We start from the raw sequence: 16,870 nt of genomic DNA, 5'->3' as shown, positions 1-16,870 counted from the left end.
GCTGGATGTGCCTTTCTGTTGTCTTTAGACAACAACAGCAAAAAAACTCTTCTTTTTGCCCCACCTCTGTGAGTCATCAGGATTTACTGACCTGTCTCCTGAGGTGGGTTCCCTGAGAAGCTGTGGTGTAAATGTGTGCTGTTCTATTAATGACCTGCTAACCTGGGTGCCATCAGCAGCCATTCTCCCATTCCAACAATCCTTCTCCCATTGTTACTTTGGTGCTTCCAGACCTACACAGTCTTATTCATACCAATCAAGGTTCCCAGTGCTATTCTCAATAGAACTAGAGACAGGTCTGGAGTTATAGTTGCCCAGAGCCTTGTCCATTTTAGTTTTGGATATACCCAGTGATGATGGAAGGTCCGCAACCTCTCTGGGCAATATTTTCTGATGATTCTGATTTTCAAAAGCAGGTCTAACATACAGTGCATTTTCTGGGAAGGGTTACAGAGGCGAGAGTGTGTTGCCTCAGACATTACGCTTCCATGTTTCTAAATCCATTACTATATATTGGCGAAAGCACAGAAATATGTGATACTTCAGGATAAGAGCTGAAATTGCAATTTTCACATTGAGAATGAGCATTACTATATCCTCATAAAAAAGATCACATCAGGTAAAATACTGTTGCTAGTGACTGTTGTTCAACTGGAATAAAACACCGCATTTCTGTGAATGCAGAAGTAGCTCAATATATTTATTTAAACAATTTGGACAAATTAATGTTTTCATCTACAAGTATCAAATGTGTACAACAATATTTAGCTAGATAATTTTATCGGATGTTTGAAGAAAAATATTCAGTTATAGCTGTGCTCTACAGTCAGTACTCTAAAGGGATATTGTTGGAGGGAGCAAGAGCAACATACATATACCAACACAGACATTCCCCGCCTGTAAGCCCACTTTGGGCAGAGGACACAAGATGTCTCTATTTAGATGCTGATTCAAGACTGAAGAAAAGAAAGATTTAACAGAATTATCAGGGAGTTACTTAAATAAAAGAGAAGCTTTGTTAAAACAATGTAAAGCTGAGACACAATGCCATTATCACAATGCCTCATATTAATTATTATGTTTGCTCTTTCCGGCCTGTCACAATGATGAACAATAATGATGGCACAATGTGAGATATTCAGCATTTAGCTAATTCACTCAGTCTAGGCAGGGGATCAAAGATGTCTCTATACTCTTCTATTCATTAACAACGGCCCTTTCCGGTTCCAAATGTAACTAAGAGAAACCTTAAAGCTTCTGTGGCCTGTGCATATCTTGCCTGTCATATCCCAGACCCTTAAAGGCAGCTGTGGGAATTCAATGGCCACAACTCTTAACCTCTGTCTTTCCAGGGCAGCTGACTCTGCGGGGAGGCAGAGCAGAGGTCTGCTGCTTTAGTTCCCTTCCTCTCAGACCTCCAGCAGACCAAAGACCTTCTCTGGTGTGGCAGTGCCATTCTTTGCTTATGTGAATGTAAAATTTTGGAGGTGGGGAGCTTCATGGGCATCCACAGCTGTACACAGGAAGTGAGCTTTGTCAGTGTCCTCACTGGGACCCATGGATTTAATGAAACAGACCAACAATTTTTGCCCATTTCCTATCAACACAATTCCCTGTGGTTTCCCCATTGTAACTTTGCTCATCAGTGAATGTATGATACTTGCTGTTTGCTGCCTGGCACCCTGCATTTCTTTCTGCAGATGGGTGAATAACCATTCATATCTCTGACTAGAGTCTTTCTTTTGCTACAGATATACAACTGGATTTGTGGAGGGCAGCTGCTCAGTATTTGTGTGCCAGTCTGAGTGGCCTAGTATGTCATGGTGGACACATGACGTCATTTCTGGAGCAGGCTTCACAGGAATTGTGCACTGCTTAATCCCATGAATGCTGATGAAGCTGCTTTCCCAAGATTTGTTTCTTCTCTCAGAATAATATGATCTTGCAACATATGGTTTCAGTTTGATTTTTTTTCTACGAATCTTTCAGACTTTGCCAATTATCTGAGCGCTTCACACTCCTTCAGAGTATTCTCTAGAAAATTTGATCTAAACATTGCAGTGTGTACTGGTAGTGCAGAGTTAGGTATTTTACAGGCATACTGCCAGGCTGGAAATTAATTCTCATCCACATTCCAGTCCAGAAATCCCACTCCTAATTCATGTTTCTTCCCCAAAGACCCATATCTTTTTTCCTACCACAGAAAACCAAAAACTAACAAAAAGGCACACAAACCCCAGCAAACCATTTCAATCCATTTCAGCTCAAAACTGTTGCCAAATAATATTAATCTCCTTCTGTGGAATTTTCTGACATACCCTACCTGCTGCACTTCTGTCTGTTTAGATCCTAAATTCAGCACAGCAAGGGCTGTATTGCACCTTTTTCGTCAAAGATACTGCTAATGTTTTAACAACAAATAATGAATCTAATCCATCACCTATGTGCCTTACTATAACACACACATACATACTTGAATTTTTATTTTATGCATATAGAAACATCAAAGCAAATGTTGATTGAAGCTGCCCCTTGTCAATACCCCAAATGTCCCAAGACAAATGCAATTTTTCAAACATGATCAAAAGAGCTGTAGGCCAGAAGTAATAGGGTGATATTAACCTTAATTTCCAATACAGACAGTCATGTGCTGATCACTGTATTATTTGTTGTTTCCCAGGAGTTATTTGTCATAGCATTATTTCATCCTTCTTTTTGCTCTTCACCAGTGCTTTAGCTAACATTGCTAGTGTGTGAGCAGCAAAATAAATCATCTAGGATAACGCTTTGAAATACCTTTCAAAAAAATATCTGTGCTCCAACGAGGTTGGGTTTTCTGTACGCACACAGACAAGATCATAAGCAAAAAAAAAAGTGTTAAAAACTTTAGCGTAACAACACAACACTGCTATTGAAAGAGGTGCAGAGTGAAGCAGTAAAAAGGAGGATGCATCAAATATGCAGCAGGATTGTTTGTTACTATTTTACAGTCAGTGGAGAAGATACTTCTGTTTTGGACACCTGCATAGAATTATGTCCACAGCTTCTCATTATTGATCATATTGTGTGAAATTGTTTCTTTTCCTTGAGCAACAGACAAACAAAATGTGACAGGGATGAGCTTGCTTGTACAGTAATTCACAGCACTGTACATAGGCAATTTCCATACATGTATCTGTGATGTCAACTTGCACCCTCAGTCTAGTTGGCAAATACAAATATACCTGTGTGTGTATTTGCATAATTTAAAATATGATAACTCTCTTGAGGGTAGCAAATATAAATGTGCGTGTGCACGTGTGTGTGTGTGCATGGGCTAGAACTACAGCTGTTACCCTCTCCAGAGACCTACAGAATTTCAAATACACACACTATATGAGCCATCTATATACACGACAAAGAATGACTCAAGCATCACACTGATGTTATTAAAACTGAAAACAAATTACAAGACTGGCACAACTAACATTTCTTTTTATGAATAATTTTACTGAAACAGAAAAATAGGCAGAAGACTTAATTTTTAACAGGGAACTAAGTTCAGAAGGCTGTTCAACTTATTCACAGCCATATCTGAATAACAAAATCGCATTAAAAAGAACCCCAGCAAGTTTCTTTCTATATTTTACTGTGACATGCCTCCCTCCTCCCTGTCCTAAAGTCAGTGAGAAGTCATATTTTAATAAGACTATGTCAATGTGTCATACTGAAGCCTTACATTTACGCTGATGAACACATGGAAAATTATCCTCAGTCCCCAAAAATCACACCAGCATGAAGCAGATGTTTTGGACATGTTACAATAAATTCATGAAAAGAAGCTTCAAAACGCAAATGTTGCCAGATCCATAAGCACAGCACACTGCTGTGGGACAACCTATCTTGGGAGATATACCAGTGAAAGGTAGGGAGACACCATTGCACTCAATGTTTCTCCATTCTAGGGTTATAAAAAGCTTTAACTTGCCTGTCGCATGGCATAGATGGGCAAGGCAGCCATGTAAGAGAGTTTGTTTCATTTATTCTTAAGACACCAACGACACAATATTTACTAGAAACATACTTCATGTAGGATTTTGTGGGATCCATCAATATGCAATATTATTACTTCATTTTTACATCACCTGCACACCATTAATTTTCAGCTCTGCCTCACTCCGAGTCTTGTAAGAGCTGTTTTCTCTGTTTTGCCATCCAAGAAAGCATTCTTCTTCAGATCCCTACTTGAGCATGTACAGGTATGTACATGCTTAAGTTCAACTGAAAGTAGATATATGCTTAAGTGTGATCCTATCATCTTAAGATGTATCTATTCTAGGATACGATTTGGCAAAATGTAACATGTAAAATAGAGATGTGATGCTTGAGAAAGCATTTTGGTAAGCTTCCAGGGACTTACCTGCTAGCTGCCAGGCTGGCTTACAGTTCTGGGCTCAATCTATTCATCCATCTATCCATCCATCCATCCATGACCAAAGTGTCTGACTAATAACAAAGCCAGATGATTCATGGTTGGTATGTTCTCTGTTCAATTTGTCCTGTGGGAGACATGGCATTTAAAGGTGTTAATATTTCAGGCTAAGAGAAACTTATGGTATAAAGAGAGTGGGTTTTATATTGTTCCTAATTTTTAAAAGACAAAGAGGGACAGAAATTATTTTTTTCATTCTTAGATGATCTTTAAATGAACAGATATCCATGCCTGGCTTGTCAAATGTAAAATATTACCTAATGGCCAGTGAGGAATAACATAAGCTATAGCGCTAGAAGGTGCTCTCCCTTTTGGTCTTTTTAGATAGATCTGAGTAGTAAGATTATATGTTATTTCCATTTACTTAACAAGTGTTATTCAAGGCATTGACCTTAAACTTAATAGCACAAACATCAAGGATTTATCTCAGAGACCTATAGGGAGGATAAGACAACTCCAATTCTGCCATGGAGATGGCATAGAAGAAAGGAGGCATACATTAGAATATCAAAAAATGCAGAGAGCGCTTCCACCTAAGAACTTTGCTCTAGTGATACAAACAAAATGAGGAATTAACAAAAGAAAATAGCATTTCTCTTTAACAATAAAGTACTTTCTAGTTGCATTATTATTGTATCAGATTGCTATAGAGAAAGGTATGACTATTCACATAAACTGAGTACCTAACTCACGCTGTGAACGAAGCATGTAGTCATAAAATGCACAGACATTTCTCCACTAATGCCTGCCAGAAGGGATCATCAAATAGGGATGTTTTAAAGGGGGTGCTGAGCACTAGGCTAATAAGTGTTTTCACTAGTGGACTTGAGAGAAATATAAAATAACTTCAGATAAATTGTATGAATTGCACAAAAATCTGGCAGAAACGTAAATAATTAGGATGACAGAATTATTTGGCAAAACAGCCAAAACAAAAATGCACCTGAATACAACCTGATACACAGTCTGGAAATAACAAACCAGTCCTTGAGAATAGGGAACTGTCTAATGCAAAACAAATAATCTGAAAGAATATAGAATAATGAAATTGAATAGTTTGGGTTGGAAAGGACCTTTAAAGGTCATCTAGTCCATCCCCCCTGCAATGAGCAGGGACACAGAAATCACAGAGGACAAATCACTGCGTATGAGATCTTAGCAACATGGACTTCGCAACATGGGATGGGTGAGAAGGGAAACATGGCTAGTTTTTAGCTCTAGATACCATTACCATTTATGCTTTGGTAAGAGTAAACAAAGATATTTTGCATAGTTCTGATATTCACATTCTGTAAAGGATCTTGAAAGATTGGACAGTTTCTTCAAAAACAGTGAGATTGTCACTAAAAAAATTATTCAGGAGCTGAATAAAACTCCTTCAAGTGAAGACTTTAAAGAGCTCAATCTGTTTAGTTTATTAGAGAATAAGAGGCAACTTGATTACAGGAATAAAGCATCAGGTACGAAAACACTCTTTGATTTACTGGACACAGTAAAATGTCTGTAATATACTGAAAGCAAAGCCAAGTACTACAGCATTACAAAGCATCAGCTTTCCACTGAATATAAGTATTACAATACAGTTTTAGTCATACAATCACACATAATTTTCTTCCACAGGAAGCTTCATTGAGTGTGCAGGATAGTTTGTGATTATAGCGAATGCTTTGGTTTATTCTCATTGTTTAATTTGGGGCCCCACAGCCCACTCATTGTACCTAGCACTGAACACAGCACTGTTTCTTTCTTTGACTTTCGTTTGGCTGTCACTTTAACAGCATATGACTGTAATTCAGTGAACTGAAAAGATACAGCAAGATAAAAGCCCTCATTACACACACATGTTATACAACACTCCACCTGGACAAAGGGTGATTCAAACACTACCCAAAATTTCTGCTTAAGGTGTTCATATAAAATTCTAGTTAAATAAGCTGAATATTTTCAGTAGTGGTAGAAGCACTGGTAAGCCTTTTCAAGCTTTTTTGAGAGTTACTTGTAGGAATTGTTTAAAGAGTGAAAGGCCAGTATCAGCTTGAGGTTTGCTTCCACCACAGAATACTACTGTGGAGACACTCCAGGTCCCCCATCATGTATGAGGAGGCAAATGACTTCTGCAGGTTCTTGGTAAACACCTGCAGGGTAGCTCTGCAGGGGTCAAACTATACTTTCACATAAAGCTATTCCACAGTAGAAGCTTCAAGGACAGATGCTTTTTCAAGCAGACTTTGATCAGGTCACTGGTTGTGAGTCACCAAGCGGGGAATATTTCCTTTCTGTTCACAGGAGCACATCTCCTGCCTGAGAGCTACAGACTGGCTATCCATCTATCATCTGAAACAAGAGGTTTCTTTCTTTGCCATGAACCGCCTGCCAAGATGAGCTCCCCTGCCTGGAACACCACCTGCCCTGAAACTATTATGGAAAGGTTTGGTTTTCCTGACCAATATCTTTTGCCACAGATATTGTCAATGAAGCCTTGAAGGTTTACAAAAGAAGCCTTCAGCCCCTAACTGGGCCATCCACTGTGAGCACACAGCAAAATACAAATTTTCCTGTCTGGGTCTCCATCAGCCTGTCCTAGTCCCAGTCCCATCTCAACCTGACTCCTAATGCCAGTGCCAGGTAACTCTCTACCACCATGCCCCTTGACTCCAGGGCTACATCTCCATCATGGACTGCAGACCAAACCCCACCTTGTTCCATAGACCTTCAGGTCCTTTCAGGTTTCCACACAGCTGCTCTCGATCTCAGATTATCACCCCCCTTTCTTTCTGCCAGGCTGCCATTTCTCCCAATAACTTGGGCAATTCCTAATTGAGACAGGAAAGCTGAAAGATAAGACAGTTGATCCCCAGCCATTCCCCAATTTCTGAACACTGCAGCACCATCATTAGTAATCTTTATAGATACTACTTTCAAAGGCAATACGTATCTACCAAATGCTTGTGAACCTGAGTCTTTCAGAGAACCACAACTTTGTTACACTTAGGCTAGATTTCCTGGAAATGGCAACAGACATAAGGCAAAGCCTTAATGAATTTCAAGTCTCTGCTCAATACTTTGGAGATACTGGAGCATCTCAGGTTTTCATACTACCTAGACTATACTTAAATTGCTGCTGTGTAATCTAAGCTTTTACTGAATGTTTGTGTAGATCTTGTCTAGACAGGTAATAAAAGACTTCTGACTGGAGAGTTACCACAGACTTCCATTCATCTGGAAATTTACGAAAGTTAAGCTCGCACATGAACATCCCCTCATTGCAAAATAATTTAGCTATAAGCCACCATCAGATCTGAAAAACTGGATTAATCTGTCAACAGTGAAAAAGATATAACAGGAAAAGGAAAGGCATGTTTACTTATGGCCCTTATTATGACTAAAATGCTGTGCTACATCATCTCTGAAGGAAAACCAAGCTGAATGAAACCACAGAGGATTGGGTTTAAACAATTGTAGAGCTGTAATAGGTTAAAGGCTGCAAATCTTGTACTTCTTTGTGTATCTTTGCAAATGAATTTGAAACCTAAGGTATATTTTCAGGAGGCCTGAGCTCTTTGCAGCTTACCACAGCACTCACGCTTGCAAATGTTTTCTGTATACTAGAAAGTCACAGCTATCATGTGTTACACTACTCTAAGGTATGCATATGCCAATACTATGTTATTGTCAGAACAGTAGCTTATATTGGATAGGAAGCGCTTCAGCACACAATGCGTGCAAAGGCCACAGGAGAATTTCCCGAGCTTTGCTCTCTGAGGATCCCTAATAGGCCTTAGCAACCTTGCTGGAAGGACTGAAATCACAGTCTCTAGACAGTAGATGATGTCGCTGGCTACAGCAAGCACACATGCATCTCCAGAAAAACATTTAACCGAGAGTCATTAAACCTAGGATATAGACGAACATGTTAAACTCAGACTGATTAAAGCAAGAGGAAAACTGGCAAGCAGACTCCTGCAGCGGCCTTATGTCACTGTGCAGAGTGCACAGCTATAGAGGATGCTTTCATGACAATTTAACAACAGGCTTCCTGTAAACCTAGTCTGGACCAAGGAGCATCAGAAAGGTGTGAAATGACTGTCAGAAAGACTGCGATCTAAGTGCTAGAACTGTTCAGACTATTAGAAGTGCTTATACATGTCAGAGCCTGTTTTATGGGACATATCTACAGTGGGCTATTGGGTTCTTTCCTGGTAGTGCCCCAACTAACTACTACATTGTTTTTATCTCTAATTAACTTCATCAAGTGGAGTTTGCAATTGTTCCACATGGAACAATTTCAGGATTGAAATGCTACATGGGAACATTAACCATAAATATTTTGCCTATCCCTTCAGCTTTCAAGGCAAGATTATATTGAGTTCTGATGTTTCTCATTCCCTGCCACACAGCTAAGGGAATAGCAGTCCCCAGATCTTTATTATATACAGCTGACCTTTTATTTCTTGCTAGGTGCATTCAATTTCAGATAGCCCAGAGTATGGTCTTGAAATGCTATTTTCCATCATGCTAAACTAATCTGAGGTCTCCATTTTTACACATTTAATAAACTCGAGAGTTTGCTATTCAGTGTCGCATGAAAAACAGAGGTTATTCAGAAGGTTATAACTTTTTCAACAAAACAACTGTTGTGGCACTTCTGAAAGAAGCAAAGAACAAACACTTATAAACACTGGGCAAACCACGGCAATCAACATAAGTAAGAAATTCCACTTCTGTTTGTTTATTTTTGGTTTTGTTTTTAACAAAGTAGATCTGCATTCCATTTTATCTGTTGCTGATATTACTCATTTAACTTTTATATTCAGAAATGTTTAACCTTGATTAACCCTTATTTAAAACTTGATTTCAGTTACACATCTCTTTCAAGAGATGCCTGTCTCTGTTTTATATGCTGCTTGTATTCATGATTGCTAGAGAGCTGTATCTTCTCTTTCCACCCTATATTTTCACATTGTTTACTTAAATGGTATCAGTAGCTCCACTTTTCATTTAACAGTCACTATTTTTCTATACTTCTCAAACTTCTTCCAGTGAATATTTAGCCTTTGGGTTCTGATATGCTGATTACATTATGTATAGTGTTTTAAATATCAAATCTGATATTTAGAGTATGTGTTACTTAAAATTTTGATTCTTGTCCACCCACTTAGTAACTATGATAGCCACACTCTCCTCATCTCACCTACTATTTCCCTATTTTCTCTTGTTCACATCCAAGAAGATTCTTGTCTAGAGCATCCTGCTGGCTGCATACATGCCACAGTACAATTTTGCCTTGGCCCATCGACTAGTTTATTTCCTAAATCACTCAGCAACGAACCTTAATGCTCCTTAGGACCTCATCATGCAAGGTCAGCCGTTCTGTTATCATTGGGAAGTTGCTCTGAATTTTAAACTTCTCTTGAAATGCATGATTATTCATACAACCACTACGATTTAGATGTTATTCATGCAGCCACTACACACATTGCTCAGGCAACTGTCCTTCCTGTTAATGACCTTCCCATCGACCCTCTGACACGAGTATTTCAGAGTCTAAGGGTGGCTAAATCTTGACTAACCTTGGTTGCCCGAGATAAGCAAGCATTTACCACCTCTACAATCTTACCGTAGCTCTGTCTTCGAATAAGCTAGGTTGACTCTGAAAGCTACAGACTCATTTTGTGTAAAACCTTCTAGTACACTTACTCCTAAAAAGAAGCAGTAATTTCTTCAATACCAATCAACCCTGTCGATTTTTTTATTTTTTTTTTAAGTAGCGTATTTTAAAGCTATCAACGTTACTTTATAAAACTGAACAAATCAAACTTTGCAACCCCCAAATTTCCAGGGGGACAAAGCCAACAACAATAACAACACTATTACCGAGGCTGATCTTAACTGAGGAGGGGAAGCGCTGTCCCCGGCCGAGAGGCAAAGCCAAGTCCACCGGTTGCAGCCCAGGGCGCGGAGCCCGCCCGTGCCGTTCCCCGCCAGCGCAGCCCTCACGCCGCCGCGGGACGGCGGAGCCGACCCGCCGGGCCCACCCCGGCAAGCCGCGGCGATCCGGGCGCTGCACCGCCGCTGTGCCCCCGGCCCTGCCCAGGAGGAGTCAGAGCGGGGCCGCCCGGGGCGTACCTGAGGCACTCCTCCCCGCTCTCCTCCATCAGTTGCCACAGGCGTGGACGGAGGGACGGACGCGTCCTCCTCCTTCCCTCAGCCGCCCCGCAGGCGACGCCCGCCGCCGAGCCTCTCCCGCAGCCGTCACCCGGCGGCAGGTCCCCGCGCCCCGCCGCCTGCCTCGGGGCGCCGCGGCCGCATAGCGATGGCCCAGCCGCGTTGGGGGCGGGCAGCGGCCGCTGAGGAAGGAGACCCTCGCTCCGTACCTGTCCGGGGCGCCGCAGGCGGGCGGGGTATCTTCGGGAGAGGGAGCCTCGTCCCCGCTCAGCCCCGGCGCGGCAGCGGGCGGGCGGCCGGCCGGCTTTGTTACTACTCGGAAGAGCCGCGGATCAGCGCCGTCGCTATAGAAACTGGCTGCACCTCGAAGCGACACCGGCGAGTGGCGGGAGGGAGGCGGGCGCCGGTGTGGGGTGAGGAGGGAGACGTTCATTCAGGAATATCCTGGCCTCTTCCTCCTCCTCCTCCGCCTGCAGCCGGCCCCCGGCACCGCCCAGCCCGGCCACGAGGGGTGGGAGGGCGCCTTGCCGCCCTCGCCTCAGCCTGCTTCGCTGGGCGAAGATGGGGACTCTCCGCTCTGAGCAGCCTCCGCCCCATCGCCGCCGCTTCCTCAGGGACACTTGCTCCCAAACACAGGGGGATACATTCACTCCCTGGCTCACCCACTCCGAGAGCGGACCCCAGGGTAACAGGGACCCAGGAAGCATCCACACCACAAAATGTCGGGGTTTGATCTGGACTCCCGTTCCTGTCCCCTTTGCAGCCAGTTTGCCACAAAAAAACCCAAACCCACAAACCATGGACCAAACTTTTTTAGCAACAGCGTTTCATTTTGTAAAAGTGATACAGCTCCACTTCCTCCGCTGAGGAGCTGCTTTCTTGTGGGAGCTTGCTGCTGAGACCCCTCTGGACAGTAGCTCGTGGTGGCTGAAGCGACATCCAGGGGCGCGGTGGGGTTTTTGTCTGCTGCGGTGCATTTGTTCCATGCAGCAAACCGTAAGGACGAGGAGGAGTAGGACCTGTTGTCCTGGGTGCTGTGCAGACAGCAAACACAAAGGGAAATGCGGGTAGTGGGAAGGAAGAAGAGGGAAAGGCTGAGAATGCATCAATGTAAAGCAGCCAGGTGGGTGGGAGATACCATTGCATCTGATACTTATGAGGTTCAGGGTCTTCCTTGCACTATCCTGAGCCTGGGGGATGGCATGTTTTCCTACAGCAACAGCTTATGGTGTGTCACAGGTGTCATGCCATCTTCATATCCTTCTCCCTGCTTGGCATGACTGACAAAAGAGAGTCCTTCCTTTCTTTCTTTCCTCCTCATCTACTGAAGGCTCAGTGGTATCAGTTTGCTGAACCTATTCTAATTTTTCTCCCTGAAACGTTCTTATTCTCTCAGTAGTAGTGAAGTTGATAAAATATCCTACGAAGTGCAAGATGGATCTCTCCTTTTGTCTTTCCCTGGTTTATACTGATTAAATTGGCCTTTCAAGTTTGCCAAACAGCAGAAACCCAACGTGCAAGGCCAACTCAGGGGCTGCAATTATCCAGCTCAGCTACTGCTAAGCTACAGGGAATGACTATTAAGTATCAGCACTGCAAGTCACTGTGAGCTGGTGCATCTGTGCCAAGAGCTGCTGGCACACTGCAGAAAATACTCTTTAGGAAGAGTTTGCCAGAGGCAAGAAAGACCCCCTCCTCAGGAGCTCTTCACAAAACAACGTGTCTTACAGCAGAACTGCTGGCAGACTGTAACACAGCCGAATGACAATGACGGCACAAATGAGGGAGACAGAAGGCTGGGTATGAAAGACAGGGGGTCACCACATATTTATCTATCTAATTTGTATGCTAAATACTAATTCTACAGTTAAGAACAGATAAATCCAGTCAGAGCATAGCAGAGCTGAATTAATTTTGTTTGTTTATTTCTTTTACCTTATAGCAAATTTGCTTGTTTTGAGGTGGGAAGAGTAACATTAGGGAAGTGAAATATCTGCCATGTGCGGGATCTTATGGCATAGGAGAAATTCTCTTTTTTCTTGTATATAAAAGAATGTTTTCATCCTTTTAATCAAATGGACTAACAATATTCATAATATAAATAAAGAACTAGATAAATATAGTTCTTTAAAAAGATGAAAGCTGGAAATCAATTCATATTCTAAAAACTTTTGGAAGAGTAAGGATGCTTTTTAGCCTAAGATGTATTTAGAGAAGGGAGAATTTAAACACACTGATGTTGCTAAAAGAAATGGTCATTGTTTTGACAGCAAGAAACACAATGATGTTGCTATGATCATTCATTTTTCTTACAAAAGAATTTAATAACACTTTCTCCCAGGTGGAAGCACAGGAAGGGCTAAAAAATATGAAAGGAAAGACTTACTATCCAGTCTTCACTGACACAAAGCACCTGAGTACTAGTATTATCCCATGTGTTCCTGGAGCTTTTAATCTTCAATGCGGTTTTACACGTGGACTTTTAATCATGTTTCCCTCTTTAGGCTGAAGGTAAAGAATAGTATTTCCAGAAGGTGCAATTGAGGCAATTGGGTGATATCTTAAAAGACTCCCAGGCAGGCACAATAGGATGTGCCTTAGTATTGTGCAGATATCTGTGCCTTCTAGATTACTTTTCCTGTCAAGGTTACAAGGATATTTTACTCACAGAGATGAGCCATTTTTATAGATGGATATCACCTGCATCTTTAGGAGAGATCATTAGCCAGGTCACCATTCTGGTGTTTGTGAAGTGTTTTACTGCTTTTTTTTGGGGGGTGGTGGTGGTGATGTTATCTGTTCTTGTTTCTAATTCTGCTTGAAATGTATTTGATCTTAACTAGCTTAATGTCATTTGGATCATAACTTTTGCGATAGCATTTACAAAGTAGGGCACTAAGTGCAAACATGCCAAGTTGATGCTCAGGCTATTTGCAGTCACAGTATTTCTATAGTTATGAGTTGAATGAAACAAAAAAGATACTGAACTTTTGCCTTGTAGTAACAAATCAGTATTAGATCAGCATCACATTTTGGAACATTTTATCACTAAGCTATCCTGCTTTTGTGTTTTGGCATTTTGTTCTTGTTTCTCTCAGTTTGGGTTAAAGATAATACTTTTAAAATCTACAACTGGAATGCCTTCTGGCAGCATTTTTTAGGGAACATACACTTCTTTGAGGGAGTGTGACAAAAAAAAGAAAAAGAACATTTAAAAAAATGTGTGCTGATACGATCATTGCCACCTTCTGACTCTGCAGTGACATGTGCGTCTTTCTCAGCATAAGTGATTTTTTCCAGTAACTCAGTGTACTGAAGGAACATTGAACAAGTGTTAACATTCATGTGGACCAGAACAGCTTTTGTCGGTGTCCCCTCTCTTTTACTGTTTGTCCTCACTCCAACAACCATTCATCCCATCAAACACTCACTTGGTTGGACTATTTGTTCCCTGTAAGCAGAGCAAACACACTGAAACATTAAATAAAGAATGCTTCAGCTGAAGGAATAAAATACATTCTTAGCACATCATATTAAAACAAAAGAGGGGGATAAGCTGCAGTAAAATTGAAGTAACAATATTTAATACTAATAATATTAGTTACAATTACTATTATTATTATTAGGATTGTGGTGCAACCTAGAGGCTGCAGGGACCTTTTTCCTGCAGGACAAAAATTTCTGCCCCAAGGAGTTTACCTTGAAATTAAATGTCTTTCCTGAGGGCCTGGAATGCCATTAGTTACACATTTGGGTATTGGCAAATGCAGTGGGGCCTAATTTGATTGTGGCTTTTTAGGTATAATACAAATTTTAAGTAACATAATAATTGTAACAATAATTCTGTCAAGAGATGGTGCAAAACCATTTTTCTGTGTCTATAGGCTAGTGATCCTTTTGTGAATTAGAGACTTCAGAACCTGGAAAATGAGTTAAAATGATAATTGAAGGAAGCAATAAAACATGAATGTGCTAAAATAGGGGATGAACTCCTAGGTTCTAGCTTTGTAAAAGGAAACTATGCTTTCCTCAGGGCTATATCTTTCAATTGTGTTTCTTCAGCCATATCCTCTTTTTTTTTTTTTTCTTTTTTTTTTCCCTTTGGCAGAAATGAGTATTTTAAACCTTTGCTTGAGATTTCTGGATGTCCTGAAAAGGCTAAGCTACAGCAGTACAAAAGGGACTGGAATGCCAAAGGGACACAGGCCTTCTTTCCCCAGCTCTGCCAGCTGATTCTCACAGGCACCTCTTGCTGGGTAGAGCCACCGCAGCAGTGGCAGTGGCTGGAAGTGTTTTTTAGAGATGAGGGACACGAAAAGATTGTTAATAGGAGGAGGGCATGTGAGGGAGCACTGTCATTACCAGATCCATGGTATGTGGGGTACATGCTTGGGTTCCCAGCCTTTCTAGTTCTATACCTTTTTTTTTTTTTTTTTTTTTTTTTTTACCACTTTGGGGAGATACTGGCATAAGGAAAATCAAGTATGTATAAATATGTTCAGACTTGCAGCTGATCATTTAACAAAATAATTACCAGTGGTTTATAATGGCTTCTATCCAAACTTGTGGTGGGAGAGAAAGTACTGTTGAGCATTTAAAGCTATCGGAAAGCAAATAGCAGTCTTCCAGTACCTAAAGGGTCTACAAGGAAGCTGGAGAGGGACTTTTCACAAAGGCATATAGTGACAGGAAAATGGGAAATGGCTTTAAGCTGAAAGAAGGTAGATTTTGATTAGGCATTAGGAAAAAAAATCTTCTCTGTGAGGGTGGTGACGCCCTGGCACAGGTTGCCCAGAGAAGCTGTGGCTGCCCCATCCCTGGCAGTGTCCAAGGCCAGGTTGGATGGGGCTTGGAACAACCTGGTCTGGTGGAGAGTGTCCCTTCCCTGGCAGGGGGGTTGGAACCTTTAAGGCCCTTTCCAACCCAAACCATGCTATGATTCCATGATTACCCACTATCTGGTTGAATTTCAACATGACCATGCCTGCCCTTTACTATGTAGTGCTGTGCTGAGATACCACAGCTACTCAGTGAAGTAGCCTGCAGAGAAAAAGGCATTGTACAGGTTGAAGTGTGGTGCTATACCATTACAGACATGCTTGACTGTGCTTATACTCACTGTGTGGGGCAGTGTAGACATGTGTTAAGTTTATATGCTTACAGGCCTCCTGCAACAACATGGCATCTCAAGGAAACACATGAGTTAAAAGGGCATGTTAAAAAATTATTGATCCAGAAAGGGGTAAAATGATGTGGCAACAAACAGAATACATACTGTTATTTAATTTTGCTTACTGTAGAAGAGCCTCAGAGACAGTGAAGAGAAGCCTAGCCTAAGTAGCTAAGTAAACACTGCAGTGGCCAAAGGGATTAATGGTAGGGAAGCATAAATCTGGATGGTGTATTTTGTGTTATTCACACAACCTACTGGGATCTTAATTGAGTGCAACTGCTTAGAAAAAAGATCCTGGCATTACTGTGGAAAGTTCAGCGGATAGCAGTGTTGAACAAAATACTAGTGGGAAAGAAAAAAATCAGACTGGAAATACTGTAATTCCCACAGATCAGTTATATGCTACGTCTTGAATACTTTGTTCAGTTCTGGGAACTTGACTGCAAAATAGATATAGCAGATACAGGGAACATTTGGAGACAGGCAAATGATTAAAGGCTGAGAGAGAAAATTTTGTATCTGGAGAAATAATTGAAACAATTAGACATATTTAGGGCTGGCATGAAAAAAGGACATGATAGAGCTTTATAAAAAATAATGAATGGCAAAAAGAAGATAAATCCTACATTTCTCGCTACTTTCCCCCCATCTTCCCCCTATAATTTAAGAACAAGAATTCATCCAGTGGAATTAAATTTGAAAGTGATGAAAGGAAATATTATCTATTAAAGTGAAAGCTTTCATTGTTACATGAGATAAAATTTAAGGAAAAGACTAGATTGTATAAAACACATTGTAAAGGGATAAAACCCATCATATTTCAATGCATAAGCCTGTCATTAAGCCAGAGGGACAGGGAAAGGAGCATTAACAGTAACTCCTCTTTGAGCAAATTATTGAATTTCTTGAAACTTCTTCTGAAGTGTCTTCTGGTGGTGATTAGGGTGAGAAGATGTGACAACAGATGATATTGGTTCTCACCTGATATGCAGATTCACTTTCTCATCCAGGATGGACAGATGGCCCCCTGCCACATTCACCCATTTGTGCCTGAGTGAACA

At 41.3% G+C, this 16,870-nt stretch overlaps 1 protein-coding gene across 9 annotated transcripts in view; it reads right to left on the bottom strand.

The window, feature by feature from the left end:
• The window catches only part of RNF182 (ring finger protein 182), a 31,853-nt gene extending 20,761 nt beyond the window's left edge, over window positions 1-11,092 (bottom strand). For 7 of the 9 annotated variants that reach the window (XR_003993888.1, XR_004389989.1, XR_003993889.2 and 4 more), the window contains exons 1-2: window positions 10,846-11,092; window positions 4,400-4,538 (exon numbers count right to left, since the gene is read on the bottom strand). The gene's annotated coding sequence lies outside the window, so the exon portion shown is untranslated. Of the gene's footprint in view, window positions 1-4,399; window positions 4,539-10,597 lie in introns of all 9 variants that reach the window. The other 2 variants (XR_003993890.1, XR_003993887.1) reach the window with 1 other exon arrangement.
• Between the last annotated feature and the right edge of the window lie 5,778 nt (window positions 11,093-16,870).

This window comes from Strigops habroptila, chromosome 1 (assembly GCF_004027225.2).
Source record: "Strigops habroptila isolate Jane chromosome 1, bStrHab1.2.pri, whole genome shotgun sequence".
Taxonomy (NCBI): Eukaryota; Metazoa; Chordata; class Aves; order Psittaciformes; family Psittacidae; genus Strigops; species Strigops habroptila.
Note: the sequence above shows the minus strand (reverse complement) of the source record. Positions and strands in the feature narration are given on the sequence as shown.